This window comes from Lissotriton vulgaris, chromosome 9, assembly GCF_964263255.1.
Source record: "Lissotriton vulgaris chromosome 9, aLisVul1.2, whole genome shotgun sequence".
NCBI classification, from domain to species: Eukaryota; Metazoa; Chordata; class Amphibia; order Caudata; family Salamandridae; genus Lissotriton; species Lissotriton vulgaris.
In genome coordinates, this window is record NC_141697.1 from 1,931,102 (window position 1) to 1,954,226 (window position 23,125).

Sequence of the window (23,125 nt, forward strand, 5' to 3'; positions counted from 1 at the left end):
AGGGTCCTGAATTGATGAACGCTTACCGTTCACGGAGCTAATCCGGCTCGGGTCTGGTCTCACAGTTGCAATGGCACCGCGGAGTTCCGGGTTAGGAATATCACCCTGACAACCAGGTCACGTGGTGACGTCTAGCTCGCGGAAAAATAGTGGAAAGACTAACTAACTAATTTTAATTGATAACTTTATCCTCTTAAATAGCGACCCCATCTTAACCTACCATGTTTAGTATCATATTCATTGTTTGATTTATAATTCATTAAAAGATTTCATTATTAATTATGACTACATATGGCATGTTCCATGTATAGCATGCCTCTTAGTTAGTCTTTCCACTATTTTTCCGCGAGCTAGACGTCACCACGTGACCTGGTTGTCAGGGTGATATTCCTAACCCGGAACTCCGCGGTGCCATTGCAACTGTGAGACCAGACCCGAGCCGGATTAGCTCCGTGAACGGTAAGCGTTCATCAATTCAGGACCCTTTTCCTACGCTTCTTAAACGACTTGATCGTTAATCTAAAGACTGACTGCCCTCGCCCTGTGTTTCAGACGCAGCAATTACAGCACTACCGCCCAGACTACTCGAAGCACGATCTCTGTCGGACGTGCTCACGCTGCCTCACCCGGGTGAGTCCCCAACCCGTCTCCTGGGTTATTTTTGTTTGATGCACTGATAACAATGAAACTATGATCCCCTAAATAGCGTTTTCTTGACCTCGTTAGATAAATGATGACGATCCTAATGGACCCCCTCAGACCCGTGGAAATAATTTGAATAGTGTTTGGGCTACTTCTTGGTAAGTCCTCCTTCGCCCTTTAAGTGTTTACAATATACATCCCACTATTGTTTCTCCAAAGACTTATTGGTCTATACACCTTGGTTTTTAGATTACAGACATCTTTCTTCCAATCGACCTCGAACTCATGCACAATCGGGTCCTGGTTAACCTTCGTGTGTGGTAAGCCTTCTTAGTTAGCCAGTTTTATATTAGCACTACTTAGCAGTAATGCATGCTATCAGCCATCAGCAAGTTTTCTCTTATTTATGTAATTACCGTATAACATCCTGGATTATCGGGTGATTTCTAAGACTGTCCACCCACGCGGTTTCAGCCTATCCTCAACTGCTCTTCACTAACTGGTTTCAATTGTCAATTTTAATACTTGTGAATCTCCAACATTACCTAACCATCTCCATAGTGTGCGCCCTGTGCTGCACTTTAATTTAGGCAATTTCCTGCCTGGATTCCCAGCTAAGCCAGCGGGATATCTACTGAGCCATTTCCATGATATGGGTGATGTGCAATGTTCTTTTAACTTGAGTTATGAATAATACTTCCCCGTATTAAAACATATTCATTTGTATACTAAATAGATCACGTGTCCCCAACCTTCCAGTCCTGATGAAGACCCTACTGCAAGAGTATAATATTATCTGCGCTCACAAGGGTCGAAACGTCGACATCTGACAGCCTTTCATTTTCAACTCCATACCCTATTGGTGTCATTCGCTGAACTTTTGGAGTATGATATTTGTCTAAAATACTATATTTGAACCTATTGGTCCTATTTTTTGGTACAGAATTTGTAACTGTGCAAAACAAGCTTCTAGTGTTGATTATATCGTCACCCAAGAATCTTTTTCTCCTTCCTCACTGATTCCCGTCACTATCACATTCCCCTCCCAGCCTTTACTCTTTGGGGCACTTTATTTAACCAATGTTTGATTATTATGTAATATGTGCATGTTCAGTATAACGTCCCATTGTGAATTAAAACAATGTGGACCAAAGCTTTGTTGATTTGATTTATTTCCAATTTTGTGGTTAATGTTTCTCTGTTACTGGGACCCCTTCGCTTTATACAGTAAACCTCTTATGCAGACAACTTCCCGTTCCTGAGTAGTGATCCCTGAATCTTCTTACAGGAAACTCACTCCTAATACAAACACCCTCTGGCGTGAGCTCCAGGGCAATGCCAGTCCTTGGTACTGGGGCATGCTGGACATGTCCAGAGCACACGCTAGAGCTAGAGCGGGGGATGTGTCCAAGCGGCTGAGCAATCCTTACACCTAATGAAACATCAGCAAACAGTCACAGGAGGATGAGTGAGTTCTATGCGTCATCATGTCTGCAGTGCCACCAGCAAATAAGGAGGAAACAATGCACACAGATGCAGAAAGGTACCGTCGGTAAAGTGCTATGTAGGAGAAAGCTTCACACCACTATATTCAAAAATCTCATTTCACAAATGACATATGTTCAGCACCATTGAGTTGGGTAACAATGCACATCTATTCTTTCAGGGTTAAGATGCTCCTCAGGGTGAATGTTTGCTTCACAGGTGCACATGCGCTCTTACGTTATGTTGTAGAAAGAGGATGTTCATGTTGCGTCAATTTAGGGCTGGCACCAATAGTGATTGCCCAGAATCAAAACAATTTACGATATAATACTTGATTTAAATCACTAATATAGATGTAGTGATAACAAATGGCCTGCCCTGTTGTTTTATGTTTGTCATGGTGATTACACTAAAGTATTTTGTATCAGTAATTCAGAATGAATGCATTTAAACTAATTGATTATATAAAGAGTCGCTGTGTTCTTGATTGATTTATAAAGAGTCGCTGTGTTCTTGATTGATTATATAAAGAGTCGCTGTGTTCTTGATTCATTATATAAAGAGTCGCTGTGTTCTTGATTGATTATATAAAGAGTCGCTGTGTTCTTGATTGATTTATAAAGAGTCGCTGTGTTCTTGATTGATTTATAAAGAGTCGCTGTGTTCTTGATTGATTATATAAAGAGTCGCTGTGTTCTTGATTGATTTATAAAGAGTCGCTGTGTTCTTGATTCATTATATAAAGAGTCGCTGTGTTCTTGATTCATTATATAAAGAGTCGCTGTGTTCTTGATTGATTATATAAAGAGTCGCTGTGTTCTTGATTGATTTATAAAGAGTCGCTGTGTTCTTGATTGATTTATAAAGAGTCGCTGTGTTCTTGATTGATTATATAAAGAGTCGCTGTGTTCTTGATTGATTTATAAAGAGTCGCTGTGTTCTTGATTCATTATATAAAGAGTCGCTGTGTTCTTGATTCATTATATAAAGAGTCGCTGTGTTCTTGATTGATTATATAAAGAGTCGCTGTGTTCTTGATTGATTTATAAAGAGTCGCTGTGTTCTTGATTCATTATATAAAGAGTCGCTGTGTTCTTGATTGATTTATAAAGAGTCGCTGTGTTCTTGATTGATTTATAAAGAGTCGCTGTGTTCTTGATTGATTATATAAAGAGTCGCTGTGTTCTTGATTGATTATATAAAGAGTCGCTGTGTTCTTGATTGATAATATAAAGAGTCTCTGTGTTCTTGATTGATTTATAAAGAGTCGCTGTGTTCTTGATTGATTTATAAAGAGTCGCTGTGTTCTTGATTGATTTATAAAGAGTCGCTGTGTTCTTGATTGATTTATAAAGAGTCGCTGTGTTCTTGATTGATTTATAAAGAGTCGCTGTGTTCTTGATTGATTATATAAAGAGTCGCTGTGTTCTTGATTGATTTATAAAGAGTCGCTGTGTTCTTGATTGATTTATAAAGAGTCGCTGTGTTCTTGATTGATTTATAAAGAGTCGCTGTGTTCTTGATTGATTTATAAAGAGTCGCTGTGTTCTTGATTGATTATATAAAGAGTCGCTGTGTTCTTGATTGATTTATAAAGAGTCGCTGTGTTCTTGATTGATTTATAAAGAGTCGCTGTGTTCTTGATTGATTATATAAAGAGTCGCTGTGTTCTTGATTGATTTATAAAGAGTCGCTGTGTTCTTGATTGATTATATAAAGAGTCGCTGTGTTCTTGATTGATTTATAAAGAGTCGCTGTGTTCTTGATTGATTTATAAAGAGTCGCTGTGTTCTTGATTGATTATATAAAGAGTCGCTGTGTTCTTGATTGATTTATAAAGAGTCGCTGTGTTCTTGATTGATTTATAAAGAGTCGCTGTGTTCTTGATTGATAATATAAAGAGTCGCTGTGTTCTTGATTGATTTATAAAGAGTCGCTGTGTTCTTGATTGATTTATAAAGAGTTGCTGTGTTCTTGATTGATTATATAAAGAGTCGCTGTGTTCTTGATTGATTATATAAAGAGTCGCTGTGTTCTTGATTGATTTATAAAGAGTCGCTGTGTTCTTGATTGATTTATAAAGAGTCGCTGTGTTCTTGATTGATTATATAAAGAGTCGCTGTGTTCTTGATTGATTTATAAAGAGTCGCTGTGTTCTTGATTGATTATATAAAGAGTCGCTGTGTTCTTGATTGATTATATAAAGAGTCGCTGTGTTCTTGATTGATTTATAAAGAGTCGCTGTGTTCTTGATTGATTTATAAAGAGTCGCTGTGTTCTTGATTGATTATATAAAGAGTCGCTGTGTTCTTGATTGATTTATAAAGAGTCGCTGTGTTCTTGATTGATTTATAAAGAGTCGCTGTGTTCTTGATTGATTTATAAAGAGTCGCTGTGTTCTTGATTGATTATATAAAGAGTCGCTGTGTTCTTGATTGATTTATAAAGAGTCGCTGTGTTCTTGATTGATTATATAAAGAGTCACTGTGTTCTTGATTGATTATATAAAGAGTCGCTGTGTTCTTGATTGATTTATAAAGAGTCGCTGTGTTCTTGATTGATTTATAAAGAGTCGCTGTGTTCTTGATTGATTATATAAAGAGTCGCTGTGTTCTTGATTGATTTATAAAGAGTCGCTGTGTTCTTGATTGATTTATAAAGAGTCGCTGTGTTCTTGATTGATTTATAAAGAGTCGCTGTGTTCTTGATTGATAATATAAAGAGTCGCTGTGTTCTTGATTGATTTATAAAGAGTCGCTGTGTTCTTGATTGATTATATAAAGAGTCGCTGTGTTCTTGATTGATTATATAAAGAGTCGCTGTGTTCTTGATTGATTTATAAAGAGTCGCTGTGTTCTTGATTGATTTATAAAGAGTCGCTGTGTTCTTGATTGATTATATAAAGAGTCGCTGTGTTCTTGATTGATTTATAAAGAGTCGCTGTGTTCTTGATTGATTTATAAAGAGTCGCTGTGTTCTTGATTGATTTATAAAGAGTCGCTGTGTTCTTGATTGATTTATAAAGAGTCGCTGTGTTCTTGATTGATTATATAAAGAGTCGCTGTGTTCTTGATTGATTTATAAAGAGTCGCTGTGTTCTTGATTGATTTATAAAGAGTCGCTGTGTTCTTGATTGATTTATAAAGAGTCGCTGTGTTCTTGATTGATTTATAAAGAGTCGCTGTGTTCTTGATTGATAATATAAAGAGTCGCTGTGTTCTTGATTGATTTATAAAGAGTCGCTGTGTTCTTGATTGATTTATAAAGAGTCGCTGTGTTCTTGATTGATTTATAAAGAGTCGCTGTGTTCTTGATTGATTTATAAAGAGTCGCTGTGTTCTTGATTGATTATATAAAGAGTCGCTGTGTTCTTGATTGATTTATAAAGAGTCGCTGTGTTCTTGATTGATTTATAAAGAGTCGCTGTGTTCTTGATTGATTTATAAAGAGTCGCTGTGTTCTTGATTGATAATATAAAGAGTCGCTGTGTTCTTGATTGATTTATAAAGAGTCGCTGTGTTCTTGATTGATTTATAAAGAGTCGCTGTGTTCTTGATTGATTATATAAAGAGTCGCTGTGTTCTTGATTGATTTATAAAGAGTCGCTGTGTTCTTGATTCATTTTATAAAGAGTCGCTGTGTTCTTGATTGATTATATAAAGAGTCGCTGTGTTCTTGATTGATTTATAAAGCCACCACGACCAGCGTCCCCAACATATCTTGAAGACGAGTTGTGGGTGTGTGTGGGTGTGTGTGGTTGAGGGTGTGTGAGTGGGTGTGTGGGTGAGGGAGGGTGAGGGGGTGTGAGGGTGAGTGTATGGGGTTGTGAGGGTGAGGGTGTGGGGTTGTGACGGGGTGTGAGGGTGGGGGTGAGAGGGTGTGAGGGAGGGTGAGGGTGACGGGGTGAGGGTGACAGGGTGAGGGTGTTTGAGGGTGTGTGATGGTGAGAGGGTGTGTGAGGGAGGGGGTGTGAGGGTGAGGGACTGCGTGTCTGCGTGTGCGAGAGCGAGTGTGCGGTGTCAGAGCTGTGTGTGTGTGTTTGTGTGGGAGAGTGCCCTTTTTGAGCTCCTCTTCACTTCCCTTTGCAATGCCTGAATTGATCAGCAGCTACTTTGAATTGTCTTCACTTCTAAATGAACATCTTTAGCCATTTCTCTTTGGCCACCTCTGATGTCAGTGCAGCTTCCTGCACAGTGACGTAGCTCTGTGCTTATGCAGGTCTGCCTCCTTGGACAGAGCGGCGCCCCTACATCTGAAAGGGGCCCGTGTGGCTACAGCTGCAGCTCCCTTTCGTTTACAGGGAAGCAGGCTGGACCGGGGGAAGAAGGGGGCAAGGGGGTGACATTCACTCCACAGAGCTCAGCGAGGCATGCCGTTCAGAGCAGAGCACAGGCACGGGTGGCACCTGCATTTCTGGAAGAAAGTGCCCTTTCTACAACACTTCCATGATCTGGGAGAGTCTCAGTTAGTGCGTAAGCTGCAGTGTGCACAGCTCGGGCAGCACAGAGCGGTGATTACCTCTCAGTATTCCACCGTTGTTCTGTCTTCAGCTCATGCAGGGACTTGGGCCTGTTCTGAGTTAATGTACGTGCTGTAGCCAGGGTCATTTCGTGAAAACAAATGCACAGACACATGCCGACATATTCGCACCACCGGGTTAGAGTATTTAAAGCAGTGCTCTTACATGACTTTGTGAATAGCCTGCAAAACACCTGAATGGGAATGAAACGGAATATTCAAGGATTATACATATGCAACTAGCACAAGTATAAAGGACCGTCACTGGGCCCTCTTTTCACTTTTACTGATATATAGGAGAGACTTGGATGTTTCCGGGCACATACACACACATAAATGCTTTAGTGGCTCGGCCCCAATGAGTTGGGATGGTCTGCTGCGAGGAGAGTATGTCTGCCGCGTGAGCCCCGCCCATTTTCTCTCAACACGCCCCCCGCCATATTTCTCCAAGGTCGATTTATTGAGCATAGCATGGCAGCAAAAGCCTCTGCTTTCACAGCACTCGTACATTTGGAGAACCACAGTGTTATTAGGCGGCCGCGCCGGGATTCAGACCCGTGACCCTCTGTAGCAGACACATTAACACAGTGCGCTTTCTCACCTCTGATACGTAGAATACGGCAGATAAAGTGTTGCACAATATCATATGGAAACAAACATTAGACTTTCCGTCTCGTGACCCGAAGCAGGTGAGTTCCTTGCTATACCTAGTGACCTGCGCATTACCTATACAGCTTCCTAGTTCCCCAGTATGGCCTTTACAGTGCGCCAGATATCTAACCAGCGCTGAGGGGCGCTCAGCCAATAGCGCGCTAGCAGGGCGGAGTCCCGCAAGCGGCCGAAGGGCAGGGGCTATGAATCCTGCGCAGCCGCCGTGCTGCCCCGCCCGTGCACCGCAGCCGCCGTTCCCGCAGCACACCATAGGTCCCGCCGGAGCAGCAGAAAGTTAGCAGGCTGGAAGTTGTCAGCCTGTCCCTGCTCGGGAGCCCCTAGCCACGTCGCCCCTGCCCGCCCATCCATTGGATGCCGAGGACCGGGCGCTCCATGAATGATTGTCCCTAACAGCAGCGGTGAGAAGCGTGTGTGTGTGCCTGCGCGTGTGTGCCTGCGCGTGTGTGTCTAAGCGTGTGTGTGTGTGCATGCATGCGTGAGTGTGGCTGTTGCGTGCGTGTGTGCATGCATGAGTGTGGCTGTGTGTATGTGTTAGTCACTTGCTGAGAATGTGGAACAGGAGATGTGCAAGGCGCCGGGCTGGGCGTGCGAACTGTGGCTCACTGGTTAGAGGAGGCAGACCCAGAAGCAGAGGTCAGACCCGGGACCAGGGTTCAATTCCCGACGCGGCAGGGTCTTGAGCCCAAATGTCCACGGACTCGATAATTCTCGCTTCGGTGCCCACTCGAATCATGGGTTCACACTCTGCAACTCTGGGCATTAGTTTGCTTAATCTCCACAACGGCCCCCCTGCAGTGGGATGCCTGGCTTTCACCTTGGGGATGCCCAGTACGGGTTATCTCACAGGGAAAAAGCCAGGACGGGTTCCCAAGGCAAGCGCCGAGATGCTCCAGGGTAAGTCGAGCGCTATATAAGACTGTACAATAATAATAATAATAATAATGAGGTGAAATCGCCGAGGGCTTGCGCATGCACATCCCCTGTCTCAGATTCCAGGGAAGTGGCCAACAATAGATACTTCGCTGAACGAAATGCTTCACATTGCTACACCAGTTCGACCTAAAAAGGAAGAATAAAACATAGCAGGGGACCTTTTCCATTCATGCACTCAGGATCTAGATTAACAATATTCTGTATCAGGACCGTCCCAATGTCGCTCCAGTGTAGGAAAGAGTTGCAGACGCCGCTCTCCAAAGAACTCTGCCTCACTATGCAATACTCGCCCACAACCAGCTACCTCTCTTATCACTCATTGAATGTATATGTATCTTTGACCCCGTACAGTGCTCCGCTGATTCCACCTAGGTTTGTACTAAAAAAACACATATACATACATCTATTGTGACATGTACAATACAATGTTTGAATGTACAGATATATTTGCTATAAGCAATAACAGTTTAAAATGAATAGCTTAAGATTCTATGTCAGGACCGGAGGCTTCAGATTATGCTATATCTTCCTTCGCTTTATTAACATAAGACGTTGCTGAGGAACCCATGCGGGTGGCGCGTTGATAGGCGGATGGCTCCCTTGCGCAGCAAGTCCGAGACCTCCCCGTCTATCAATCGCGCGTCGGAATCTGAGAAAACCATTGGGCGCGGGGGCCTCACCTGAGTTGGCTGGTCGTGAAACTCTATATGGAAACCTCTCACAGTTTGCAAAACCCAAGCATCGGCAGTGAGCAACTCCCACTCCCCGTAAAAGCTTGCCAGCCGCCCCCCAATCGGAACTTGATCCAAGCAAAGTACACTTACCGGGGGCATTTCCTTGTCCGGACTTCTTTTGGAATCCTCTTCCACCATAGCGTTGTCCCCTCGTGGGGTAGAAATTGGTGTAGTTGGCCGAGGTCTGGTACTGACCTCTTCCGGAGCCTTGTCCACGGTTGTTGGTCTGCTGACCACGGCCGATCGCGCGGCCCCTGCCGCGACCGGCCCCTCCAGAAAAACGCTGGTGAAACACCCTCTTGATGCTGGACTGGGCCTTGTCCAGCGACGTGAACGTGTTCACGAACTTTCCAAGCTCGCGGATGAAAGGTTCACCGAAGAGGCCACCCTGGGCCACTGCCCCTGCCTCCGACGAGGCCAGGTCCCCCAGCTTCGGGTCCAGTTTAATAAGGAGCGACCGCCGCCGCTCCGTGGACAGGGCACAGTTGGCGTTGCCCAAGAAGACGATCACCCTCTGGGCCCAGTTGGAGAGCACCTCCGGTGAAATGGCGGTGCCATTCGCTCGAGCCTCCTCCGCCATATCGAGGATCTTCGTGGCGGGCCCGACCGCATCCAACAGCTTGTCCTGGCAGGCCCGCCAGGACCGATCGATCCCCTTCCTGGGGTCCTTCATGAATTTCGCCAGGAAGGTGGCCATCTTGGGGTCCAATTCTGGGGTCATAGCCACCTTCCCCTCCAAAGTAGGCCGAGGGCATTCCCCGCGCAGGCAACCCCTCGCCTCCTTCTCCAGGGGCTTGCGCAGCCGGCCCGCGACAAACTTCGCCACCGTCTCCCCCGGGGCCCAGGCCGCGGATCGGGGGTGGACGATCTCGTCCGGGTCCAGCATGCCCGACTCATCTCGGGGCATCTCCTTTCCCGAAGGCGCCGGGAGCCAAGACCGGGTCGACTCCCCGTCGTCATCCGTGTCCGGAGAGTCGTAGATCGGGGAAGCGGGCGCCGTTGACAGACCGCCCGAAGTGCCAGGGTCCACCAAGGGCGACGGAGGCACCGCCGTCGCCTTGGCCAGGAAGGCGTCACGAAGACGCTCGAAGGCGCCCTTATCCACGCCTTGGGCCTCAGATGAAGGCCCCTCATCCCGGGGGCTCTTCGGAGCGGGCGGCAACCCGCCGGACGTCCCCGGGAGCTCGGGGGGCGGCGGCACCTGCGCCGCTGCCAGCTTGGCACACTCCTCTACGATGCGGGCCGAAAGGCGGTCCTCCATGGGCCCTACCACCTCCGTCACACAACGATAGATGGAGCTGTCCACCGCCTGATAAAACTCATCATCCTGCAGATAGGGGCAGGCCTCCTCATCATACTCCCCTTCCATGTCGGAACCAAGGGCAAATGCGGGGCACCCAAGAGGGCGGCAACCGAGAAAGTTCTCGAATGTGGGCAGGCCCAGCGGCTGCGATCACGTTTTGGGCCAGCTGACCAACCCCCAAGCGCGCAGACCCTCCTCGCCGGGACCGGGTCTACGTACCCCTCAAGCGCGCTAGGCCACACACGAATAAAGAGGTGCACAGATCTCGCCCGAAGGCGATTCACGCGGTCAAACCGCCATGCAGACCCCAAAGGGCGTCAATTTGTGAAGTACAGACGCGGAGCACCAGGTGTCAGAGGGGTACGCGAGGGTCGGCCCCTGCGCAAGCAGACCCCACGGCGCGGCTCCTCGCACCGCGGAGGCGCGCCGGAGGGTCGGCGAGGCGACAGGCCGCCCCCTTGCGGTCTATGTACACACCGCACACAAGTGGGAAAAAAGTTGCGTAGGAACGGCAGAACGTTCCCGCAACTAGGGGACTCTGAAAGGAAATAAACCATGCAAGGAGTCCCCAAAGACCGCAAGACACAAGTACAATACAAGAAGACAAATAGAAAAGCACTTATCTGGCTGCGGGAGCAGCGAAGAAAGAGGAGGAAGATGATGGGAAGTCCGGTTATATAGGGATGATGAACAGTGACAAAGGACTGTGGACTATGATTATAACAAAGAGACTCTTGGGAGTTGTTGTTGATTTTTTGTTGAACATTACGTCAATGCTTTATGTTTAAAGCATTTTTTGTTCTTATTATATCTTTTCCTGAGCTGCTGTGGTTTCTTTATGTTAATAAAGCGAAGGAAGATATAGCATAATCCTCGCCTCCGTGTCCTTAATAGAATTGAAACTTACCGTTACGTAAGCTAGGCAAATTTCGATTCAATATTATAAGTGTTTATTTTGTGGCAATAATTAAGTAATATAGGGGCCAGACGTAGGTAAATCCAATTTAGCGAGTAACGAATCGCTAATTGAGATTTGTTAATAAGGAATACCTAGCCATTCATTCCTATGGGCTAGGAGGCCTTAAGGAATGAATGGGAAGATATTCACTATTTGCGATTTGGTATTACAGAATCGCAAATAGCGGAAGCACTTTAAAAAAAGCAAAAAAGTGCATTTTTTAAAGGTAATCGCTACTTACCACCAACTTGAAGTTGGTGATAACAGGGGGCAAGATATCCGTACCTTGTCTATGGCTGCAAACGATGACACATACTTTCTCAGATCTTTGACAAACTTGTCACAGAACAGCATACCGCTGGCCAACGTGCCCCCCTCATTGGAGGCCAAATCCACTAGTTGTGGATCTATGCGCATCAAGACTGAATTTCGGAGTTCGGTGGATTGAGCGCAAGTAGTGTTGCCTAGGAGGCATAAGGCTCTCTGCGCCCACTCCAGGATCTCATTTGGATCCAGTTGGGTTTGGTTGTTTTTAGCTTGTATTGCCAAATCAAGAATTTTTGTGCTGGGACCGGGAATCTCGAATACCTTGTCTTGAAACCCTTGCCAGGTCCTGTCTAAACCCGTCTTGAGGTCTTTGGAGAACTTCTTCAGAAACGTTGTCATGTTAGGGTCGAGCTCTGGGGTGTCCGCCACCTTCCCTACTAAAGAAGAGCGTGGGCATTCAGAGCGCAGTATGTTGCGCACTTCCTTCTTGAACCTTTGGCGCAGATTAGATTGTACGGAGGGTGCCACCTCCATACATGGAACCCATTCTGTAGATCTAGGGTGGATGATTTGCTTAGGGTCAAATAAATGATTTTTATTGGGTGGTAAGTCTGGGTATACATGTTGCACCTTGCGTCTACACTTGGCAGCCAGTTCTGAACTTTCTGGAATCATCTCGTGGTCTGAGGGAGACTCTGACAAGGATGTGGCGGGGTCCGCTGTGGCAGTGGAGCTTCTAGGAAAACCAATGGATCAGAGTCTTCAGTACTTCCATATTCATGTTCCTGTAGGACCCACTCTGCCAGATGCTAGAGAATCTCTGCTGGGGACTATCTAGAAGGACTGCAGGCAAAGTCCGCCTCATGACAAGCCAAATTAAGATTAGACGTGCCCCCTGCCATGCCCAACAATTCACGACAAACATATCTTTGGAGGGGTTGGGTAAAGGGGCGTAAGGCTTTAATCCATGCCTGATTCACCAAGCATTGCACTTCAGTATCAAGTGCTTCTACAAGTCGCTCCTCCATATCCTGCTCAAAGGGGACGTCTGTCTATTCCAGATAGTCTTCCCCATATCTTCCTGATATGCAATTGCCACTAAATTGGAGGAACCAGAGGAGGGTCAAGGGGGGCGAGTCAGACCCAATCAGGTGCAATCTTAATTTTATTTAAGCCAGAAAGGGTTCAAAATCCCCTAAAAAAGTTACCAAATTAGTTGTGGAGGGAGACACCTGTCTCTCCTAGGCGATGCCCTTCTCAGCGTTTAAATTGCCCCGTTGGGCGTTCACCAGGGACAATTGGAGACTTGAACCTTACCTGTGCGGTTGTGCTGTGCGCCAATCAGTAATTAACCCAATTCCGGCCTCACCGTACATGCGCGAGCAACCGCAGTGAGAGAGGACTAGAGCTGTGCTGCGCGTATGTCACATGTCCCTCTCCCACTCCATGGCAAATGCGCAGCGGGTGGCAATGCCCCCGTGTTACAATGTTAAATGTACATTGTAAAAGAAGTAAATCCAATAAACGTAGGTATTCTTAAGTTGGTTTATTAGTCATAGTTGGTAGTAAGGAAGGCCCCACCAAGAGCAGCGTGCAGCTGCTCAGCCCCACTCAGTCAAACTGACCACACATTCGAACCATGCACACACGAACATTCCAATGACATCACACACACAGGCTGAGCAGCAGAGAAGGAGAAGACCAGAATATAACACATCTCCCTCTTCAAAGAGAAGAAAAGAAAAGAAAGCAAGAGGAAATAAATACAGTTTTGCTTTTGTTTCACTGGCTTACGACTTTCTCTGGCTGTGGGCCTGCCAATCAGACCCACAGCCTGGCTGTTCTCTTTCTAAATTACGATATGTACCCTAGGTGCATTTACCAATTGGTACTGGGCCACCTTATCAGACCCTGTAACTCAGGGCATAGGTGTACCCAGGGCTGCCAGGGGCTGCAGCATGTATTATGCCACCCCTGGCTGGCCTCCTAAATTTGACACAACTGGCTGCATGACAGCTGGGGCAAAGTCGTGTAATCACCCTTTGCTGTAGATATAGTATACCTATACCTAACCCTAAAATGGACACACAGATTCCTATCAGTCACTCCTATGGCAGGCCTTGACAATCCTGAAGGCAGAGTGCTTGGAATCATGTGAGATGGTGCTCTGGCATGAGCTGAGCCTGTCTGCAGCTGGCGGAACCAAGTCCTAATAGCTGTTCCATGATATTGCATACCATATACTCTTAAGTGCATTATAATCCTCGCGGTTAAATGCTAACTTTGGTATTGCTTTATCAAAACATGTCGAGTAAGGTGTCATACGAATTGGAATACTAACCCCTCGCCAATTCTGGCGACGGGGTTAGCATTCCACCCTTCTAGAGGGACACGACATGTATGTAACTGTGAACCCCGGTTAAAGTTAACTGAAGCCTCAGCTCCACAAAATGAATGCTGCCACCACAGACACGAGTCTGACCCCCTGTAGCTGGGAGTCCTTCCAGCGAGGGGAGCCTGGACAAAGGGTTTCCTGTCAGGGGCGGTGCTAGCACCATCCCAGACATGGTTTTGTGTATCCTGGGTAGGCAGGGCTTTTCAGGAAGGTGACTGCTGAGTGGCACCCCGGTGCTCACTACGCATAGGCCGGTCTAGACCAGTTCCAGGGGCACACCAGCCCCTGGCCTGGGGAAGTCCGGCATGGCAGAGGGGTGTAACCACCCCCCACCTAGTCCCACCCATAGGCAGGACCTAGTCACCGGGTCAGCCCCCTTTTTTAGTATAAAGATGGGAGCGGGCCCCCTGTTCAAATTAGATCATCTTTGGAATCAAGACACGACTTTCTTCGAAAGGACTTCAAGATTTCTTCCTCAAGATTCTCCCTTGTGGCTAAGGAGTAGTCACCCTGCATCCGCAGGCACCATCCTAAAGAACACTGCGGTCTGCTGCAAGTCCTTCATCACGAATCCGACGACCCAGCTCGACGAGACCCAGCTTCCCTGGCACCTCTGACCTCTACTCACCTCTACAGCCAAGCTGAGAACCATGAGTGCGACGAGACCTCGAGGGACCGACGATCGCCAAGACTGCACGACATCTTTACTGCAAGCCCACCGTGTCCTCCACGGGTGAGTGCTTTGGTGTCCGAGAAGCCCCTACCCTGCGCAGCTCCAGCACCCAAGGTCAGCCTCCCTGCATCTCCACGATCTGCGTGGGGCCCTTCTGCTGTTTGCTGTGCACCGCGCTGTGTGGCTACTAGCCAGCTGGCATGTGGCCTTCTGAACGACGCCCGACGACATCACTACTGCTGGTCTGGTTGCTCCAGACTGGCCCTTGCTTCCTTCTTGAAGAGAGGCACCCCGGACCATCCTGGTCCACTCCAGACGCCATTTTAGGTCCACCGCGTGGGCTTGAATTTGCCAAGGCTTTGTTGCCCAATCCTGGGTCCAGCGACGCCGACAGCTTCTATCTTCGTGGGACAGCTCGATCCTCCTTCCTGGTCGCCGACAACTCCTCCTGGTCCGTGAGATCTCCGAGCCCAGCGTCACCCACACGCCTTGTCGAGGTGGCTACCATCCGGTGCCCTCCTGGTGCCCACTGACTACTGGCTAGTAGTCTCGAACTTGGTCCCCTCTGCTTTCAGGTGTCATCTTCCATCGATCCAGGCTTGGATCCACCGAACTTTCTTCACTGGTCGCCTGCCAGCAACTTCTTTCTTCCAGGCTCCTGGTCCGTCAACAAGGATTCCCGACGTCTTTTGAGTCCTATGCAGCTGCAGCCCCTGGGCTAGGTAACTTCGGCATTTTGGTGCCCCAGCATAGCCTCACTATCCAAGGGTCAGAATCTACTTTCGTTTTCTCCCTACCAGGTCGGGTTCGCCCGAGAACACTAACTTTGCAATTCCTAGCTACCATAGACTTTGTCCCGCATCTCGCGTGAGAGTGCACACACTGCACCCGAGTCCCCTGGGTCTCCTAGAAGTAATCTAACGATTCTATAGTCAAGTCCTAGCGATTCCAAAGCCTATTAGTACTGTACTTACCTGCTAGTAATTTCGCATTCCACTTTTCAAGTATATGGTTTTCCGTGCCCCTCGGGCATTTGTATATACTGTGCTAACTTAAGTATTTTTGTAAGAGTTTTGGTTTGTGCTTAGTACCCTGTCCTCATAAAGAGTACAGGGCTGTTGTGATCTTTAATAAATAACTGTTTATTTTCATAACACTTGTGTGGTGTCCTTTCACTTGGTGTTCAAGGGGTATATGTGGTATAACAGCTGGCTTAACACGCCCTCTCGAGTCTTTAGCCTTAGACTGCTCGTATCCACGCTACTAGGATAGCTGGTCTATAAGGTTGACTTACAACCAATCATCAATAAGGGTTGCTGGACTGATACATAGTGTTCACTAGAATAGTGACCACTGCATATCAGGCCACCTTCTCACAAAGGTCAGGATTTAAAATAAGCAGTCAACACAAATAAATGAATGACTACAAATAAAATGATGAAATAGCAATAAAGCATAATTAGGCTGTTCGGAATTCGGTTAAAACTGATTGTCAACGACAGTACACTACCGGCTGAAAATCAGCTGACTCGGTTTAAACCGAGTATCGCTGATTTTTTACATTAGTTGCATTTACAGTTATTGCACTGTTTGGCCACTTGAGGGCGCTAAAGCAGTACGAAAAAACAATCTAAGCTACCGTCGGTAATTGCAATAAACTGTCCGCCCTCCTCCCGCTGTTCATGGTGTTGTTTGGTCCCTTCCTCCTGTTTTCTGTGGCCTTGCTTTCCTGTCCTAACCTCTTCTCAGTGTCCATGGCTTTGCTGCTCACCATCCCGCTACCCTGCTGTGCTGACTGTTGACCTATGGAAAATGAAGTTATGCTTTCCCTGCCGAGATCGGACCCGCCGGCTGGACACTGATCACTGCAGCAGGCGCCTTGATCACAATTCAGCTGAGCTCTGCTATCAGGTAGGGTAATTAGAGTGCTCCTAGCTGTGCAGTTGTCTCCACACCTCCTCTGCCCCCAGTTTCTTTTGTTGTCCATTGCTCGCCGTCAGTTGTTATGAAAGGCACCATACACAGCCCAATGGCTTTGGTTCAGTTGATCACCCTGGACAGAGGCGCAACTAAAGTCGAATTCGTTGGGGGGGGGGGGGGGGATTGAGGGGGGGGTGCTAAGAAAAAAATTCGTTGGGGGGCTGATTGTTCCAACAAAAGGCAGAGTGGAGCTGCAAGGGCTCTAAGCAGGGGGATATTAATGCCACCTTAACAAACAAAAGGTCTTTAAAAAACCTGTTAAGTGCTCGGGTGCGGCTGTGTGTGTGCCCAGGAGCCGTCTGAGCCAGGCCTGCCACACACGATGGAGGGGGGGTGGGGGGGGGCTGATGACGGATTGCAGAAGGCTGAAGCCCTTTGAATTCCATGGGCGTTGTGCGCCTGACTCTGGACATTCATTCGAATCGAGGCTCATGTTACACCAACAGAGCTAATTTTTAGGAGCGCAACCTTATGTGCACGTGACAAGGCCATTAAGTTAATCAGATAAGTCCCTGAGGAAGCCAGAAAGCAAGACTGGTGATTGCTTTCAATATAAAAGTTACACGAAAATGTGAAACTTGAAGAATTTTTTTTTTTTATCTACAGGGCAATGTTACCACTTGTTCAAGGTCCCATTTAGCAAAATGTGTTTATGAATGCCAGTATTAAAAAATATAAACAATGGAGAATCTGTGAGGAGCCATACACGGAACAAAAAAATAAATCATGGGCTGAATTCCTAAAGTAAGTTACGTTTTACCTGCTGGCATACGCCCTTGCATATGGTGCAGGTTTACACCTTTTGTGCATTCTCAGGGTTTTACAGAAGTAGACCTGGAACCCTAACTCCAACTAAACATGTGTGAATTAGATATTTACATGAGGAGATATACAAGCGTACATTTGCATATGAAAACTTTTGCTCACTGATTTCAAATTCCCTTTCCCTACACCCCCTTTTCCCCACCATGGAAAAACATTTACTGCCGCCCTTGTACATTTCCTGTCTTTTCCACTGTGGAAAGAGATTTCAGACGAGTTGCAAAATAGCCTTAAAGATGTATGTTTGAGGGTGTGCATCCCGGGCTGACACACACGACGGGGGGGGGGGGGGGGGGGAGGGGGTTAAGGGAGGGGGCTGAAGCCCTGGAGTCCAATGGGCGTTGTGCGCCTGACTCTGGACATTTATTGAAATTGGGGCTCATGTTACACCAACACAGCGAGCAACCTTATGTGCACGTGACCAGGCCATTAAGTTAATCAGATCACTTAAGGAAGCCCTTGCCTCACACACCAGGATACTTATTTTGGACGTTGGCTCGAGGCAAAGACAGCTGTTGCACGAATGAGCATTGTGGGAGGTGCAATGTTATTAAATGGTGCAAACTGACGCAGCATTTCAGCTGCTTATGCTTGTCTTGCATGAAGGATGGGTCCTTTAGTTGTTCTACATCTTCCAGGAAGGCAAGCATGTTTTAGTTGGTAATGGTTAGCAGCATTTCATGAATTCAAGGTACGTATTACAGGAAGGAGGGCTTAATGTGTTTCAGTTAGTACTGGCGCTCATCATTTCAACTTTCTTTGCATGTCTTTTCCCCCCTTCCACTCATAAAAATGAATTTCACTATAAACCTCGCCTGTTAATGCCGCGTGAATAAGAACAGAGATTAGGAAATATTAATAACATGCGCAGACAGAATTTTGGGTGCATTTAAGGTGACATCAGTGCATTCTATAGCACCTGGAGGCAGCCTCAGGCCAAATCAAACACCATACAGGTAACCACATTGTCCTTAGAGTATACACGCAAACCGGGGACATATTAGAAAGTGCAAACACAGCAGAGAAGCGAACCTCTATTTAAAAAAAGAATATACAAGAAAGTCAAAAGATAGGGGTCCAGTACAATATATTAACTAGTCACTAAGGGAGCATTGCAGCATTGAGGCACATCACAAAAAGGGGTACCTTACAATGTACATGCAAGAAACAAGTGAAGGTTTAGTTGTGAAATATGGGCAGCTCAAAAGAGGAGTGCTGAACAAACATCTGGCTCTGAAATTACATAATTTGGCAACTTTAAAAAAAAAAGAGTGCAGTTTTGTCATAACAACTAAGTGAATGACGAACCTCTCAAAGTTAACCACTCCTCTTTGGGTAACAGTTCCACCTCTTGTTTACATTCGAGTGGCTTACCCACTGAAGGTCACAGCCCGCCCCCTGGGTCCGACCCCAGCTCCCAGTCCTATGGACCACCCCGACTCATGGCTCCACCTCTTTGTTCAGGCTCACTCCTTGTTCAGCTGGCTTAAATGTCCAGAGAGGCATCAGATCTGTCCTGGCTCAGACACTCCTTACCTCTCATCCAGTTACTGAGGACTCTTAGGCTAGCTGCCATAGGGCAGCATGGTTCCTACAGACACCAACCTAGAACCTACAGTCTGGTCCAAAAAGGAAAAGGAAGGCACGCGCTGCAGGGTAAGGGCTGCTCCTGGTGTGAGGGAGATGAGTCAGTGGGGATGGTATGGATGAGCATCAGGAGAGTCAGAAGAAAGAGACAAGTCCTACCCCTTCTAAATAGAATCAAAAGGGACCAGCACACAAAAGGGCGAAGACTACTCGTGAGATGGAGCTGGAAGGTAAAACAAGGACAATATCTTCGAGCACAGGATTGCAAAGAACAATGCCTTCTATTTTTGTTTTTGTTTTTAAAACATAAATAAAAGGCTTTGTCATTTACAATGCCAATAGCTTAAACTCGCATAAATGCGAGAACTATTGCATTGCAAATGCTTGTTAAATCTGAGCTGCAGAATCAAAGAACAATGGAAAGTATTTAATGGCTTTATTAAGCTTCTGAAATGTAGAGCAGTATACAATTTCTGAAAAAAAATTGAAAAAGCAATCATAAAATCAAAGCGTTCCATAAACACCGGCAAAACACCGTTTCAGTTGTTTTTTACGGCTCGAAAATGAGTAAACACTGAAAAGCACTGTTTTTTTGAGGTATGGAAATAACTGGAAAAAACTGAAAAAACACCACCAGAATTTACCAGAAATAGAAACTGAAAACAGGAAAGCCTAAGCATAATATAGGAAGTCTTGCACAAAACATGAAAAGAGGCATAAAATCACCTCGCATAAAACCAATGCCAAAGACATCACATAACAAAACAATCTGACAAAATAGACCTTACATAACCACCATCCCCCATCACAAACCAAAACCCTAAATATCACAAATCATGCCAGTTGGCCAGACTGTCACAAAAAGCAATAGACAGGAACCAAACTAGATAAAATGGCGTCCCAATAGAATAACAAAAATAGGATGCAGAAGTCCCCACACGCTACCCGAAACACACTTAAAATAAAACACACAGCACAAGGCGCATAACTCCTAGTGCATGGGGTACATGACACCCCAAGTTAATGTACTCAAATTACAACATTCCGCACGAGGTACATGACTCCCCGGCGGCTCTCTGTATAACTGAACACCTCTAACTGAATAGAGCACTTGCATGGTTCAACAATATAAATCATGAATGAACAGAACTGAGGACTCTGCAGCCCCATATAATTTAACCTGAAACAGATGGAGCGCCTCAAACAATGAGCACCTATGCGGCTCCGCAAAAGATACACACTAAAAATCCAAACTTGAAAAGCTAATCTTCAGAAAATTCACACTAGGATTGAACACCTCAAAACATTTTGAGCACTAAAAGTGGTTCAATGCAATAGAAGACAAATGTAACCCCTGCACAACTCCTCTCAGTAAAAATGTGAACTCCTCTATTAGAATAGAGCACTAGGAAAAGTGGTTCATCAAGAACATACAGCAAAATAAATCTCAACACCTACCAACAGTAGTTCCAAAACATGTAGTTGAATCACACGTTCCGACTAAGAATCACTAGAAATAAATTAAATTGAGCATCCCAACTCAAATTGCGCACTCCTATGGCTCAACAAATTAAAGCCAATACTACAAAGAATGAACTCCTCAATTAAAATGAGAATAAATGTGGTTCATTACTATAAAAGAAAAATCTAGCACTTCCACGACTTTGCGTAGTAAAACATAACCACTAAAAATCGTCACTTAAAGAAATCAAATGAGCACCTGAAAAAAAGTTTCAGTCATAAGTAGCTAAATTCAGTAAACGTAAATTAATCTATTAAAATGACAGTAAAGGAGCACATGAACAAAGATCTCAGCACATAAACAGTTCATGTAGTAACAGTAAATCAAATCAGGCTCTCTGAACATAACATGTAAACAAGCGTAAACATATCATCACAAGTACACATGTGATTAGCAAATAACTCAAAATAAGAAACCAAAACAATAAAAGTAGTCACCGTTGTCACGATAAACAGCTCCACTTCTTCAGCAAGGCAGGTAAACGACCTTCACAGAATTCAATCCACAGTGTCTAAATCGAATGGAAAATATTTTCCTGTAGTCGTGCCATAATGAAAAATAGACACTAGATGGCGCAGATGGAACAGAATTAATGTATTGAGTACGTAATGTTGGAAGTTTGCGAAGAAAACAGCTCCCGTGAGCAATCTGTGGCAGTTTCAAAATCAATCTCAGTCAAAATGTCTACTAACACAGTACCTTTCTCATGAAGAACACTTTTAAAATCCGCTCAATGTTACTGAGGAGACAGGAGCACAATGAAAGAACTTAGGCAGTCAGTCATCCGTAATCTCGACGCTCTTTGTATTTGTATTTGAGCTTATATAGCGCACAGCTACCCGCAGTGGGTTTCCCGGCGCTTGCTTAGGGAACCCGTCCTGGTATTCCCCTGTGAGATAACACCGGCAGGGTATCCACAAGGTGAAAGCCAGGCATCCCGCCGCGAGGGGCCGTTGTGGAGATTAAGCAAGCTATTGCCCAGAGTCGCAGAGTGTGAACCCGTGAGTCGAGAAGGCACCGGAGCAAGAATTATCCAGTCCATGGATTTTTTTTTAGCCCAAGACCCGCCGAGGCGGGGAATTGAACCCTGGTCCAGGGCCGATCTCAGCTTCCGGGTCTGCCGCCTCTAACCCCTGAGCCACACTTTGACCCTGCCATGACAGTTGTTGCCAATGATGCACGTACGTGCGCATAAACACTGCGTGAACTTGACCCTTCATGACGTTGACGCGCGTCCATAGATGACAACGTGTTCCACAGAATCACCAATACTGTGGCAGTATTCTGTTGCGTCATCATTCAGCATTCAGCCGGCCAAGAAACAGATCTTCAGCTGAAGAAAAAGACAGTTGGAAATGACGGTAGGCAAAGTACAGTACGTTACAAATGGCAATGGATTTCCAGGCATACCAGCCCCACAATTTGAAATACAGCTTCAGGCTGAAACTCCTCCTTTTTAATGTCAAAGTCCGAAGGTCCAAAAAATTAAATCTAATATTTTAAAACCCATATAAAGTCCAACGCTTGTAACATACCTTTATGGATGTCTCTATGGATGGCTGTCAGATGTAACATGACACCGGTGGGGCATCAAAGCGTTGCTTGTCTTCTTAAAGCTTTTTCCACAGTTAATTTGCAATCATTTTTGTAGTTCCATCTTTCAAGTTCTAAATGTAGTTCCTGCACACGTAGTTCTTTCTCCCTCGTCGCCATTGTTACAATGTTAAATGTACATTGTAAAATAAGTAAATCCAATAAACGTAGGTATTCTTAAGTTGGTTTATTAGTCATAGTTGGTAGAAAGGAAGGCCCCACCAAGAGCAGCGTCCAGCTGCTCAGCCCCACTCACTCAAACTGACCACACATTCAAACCATGCACACACGAACATTCCAATGACATCACACACACAGGGTGAGCAGCAGAGAAGGAGAAGACCAGAATAGAACACCCCGCTTATCACCATCAATGATATTGGCACTCAAAGTCTGGTATTCACAATCCTGTAAAACATGTCCATATTAAGAAAATATATGCAAATGACTAACTGCAGCAGCAGAGAAAGAGGGAGTAATATGGTGGCACTAGTTAGGTCTCGCCTGGCGTTAGCAGCGCACAGTGCTGCGCTCGCCATGCGAGGGCTTTTTGTAATCAATTCACCATGTGCACGCGTACGGAGGTACAAAGATGGCGTTGGGCTGTCCACATGCAGCTGCAAATGCACGCGCATGTGGACATCCCAACGACATCTTTATCCCGCGGTACGCGTGCACATGTAAAAAGCCCTCGCATGGCGAGAGCAGCGCTATGCGCTGCTAACTCCGTTGGGCTATCCACATGCTGTTTGCCTGTTTGTCTTCTGTCTACGTCCAGAATGAGCATTAAAGTGCAGCATCCTGTCTTCGGGAGAACATTGTGTCCCATGTGGGCGGGAGCGTTGACAGTCTGTTCAGGGCCACGTGCGGTCTGTGGCGGTCTTTGGCTCATTAAAATACAATTGCTGCAGATTGTCGACAGCCCTGCTCGTGCAACACATAGCGGCGCTGTAATGAGCACAAAGGTAATGCCTCAGCACCAGACTGTTAATGTGGCAATGTGTTTGATGAACGGGCGCGCAAATACCTCTCATAGAATAC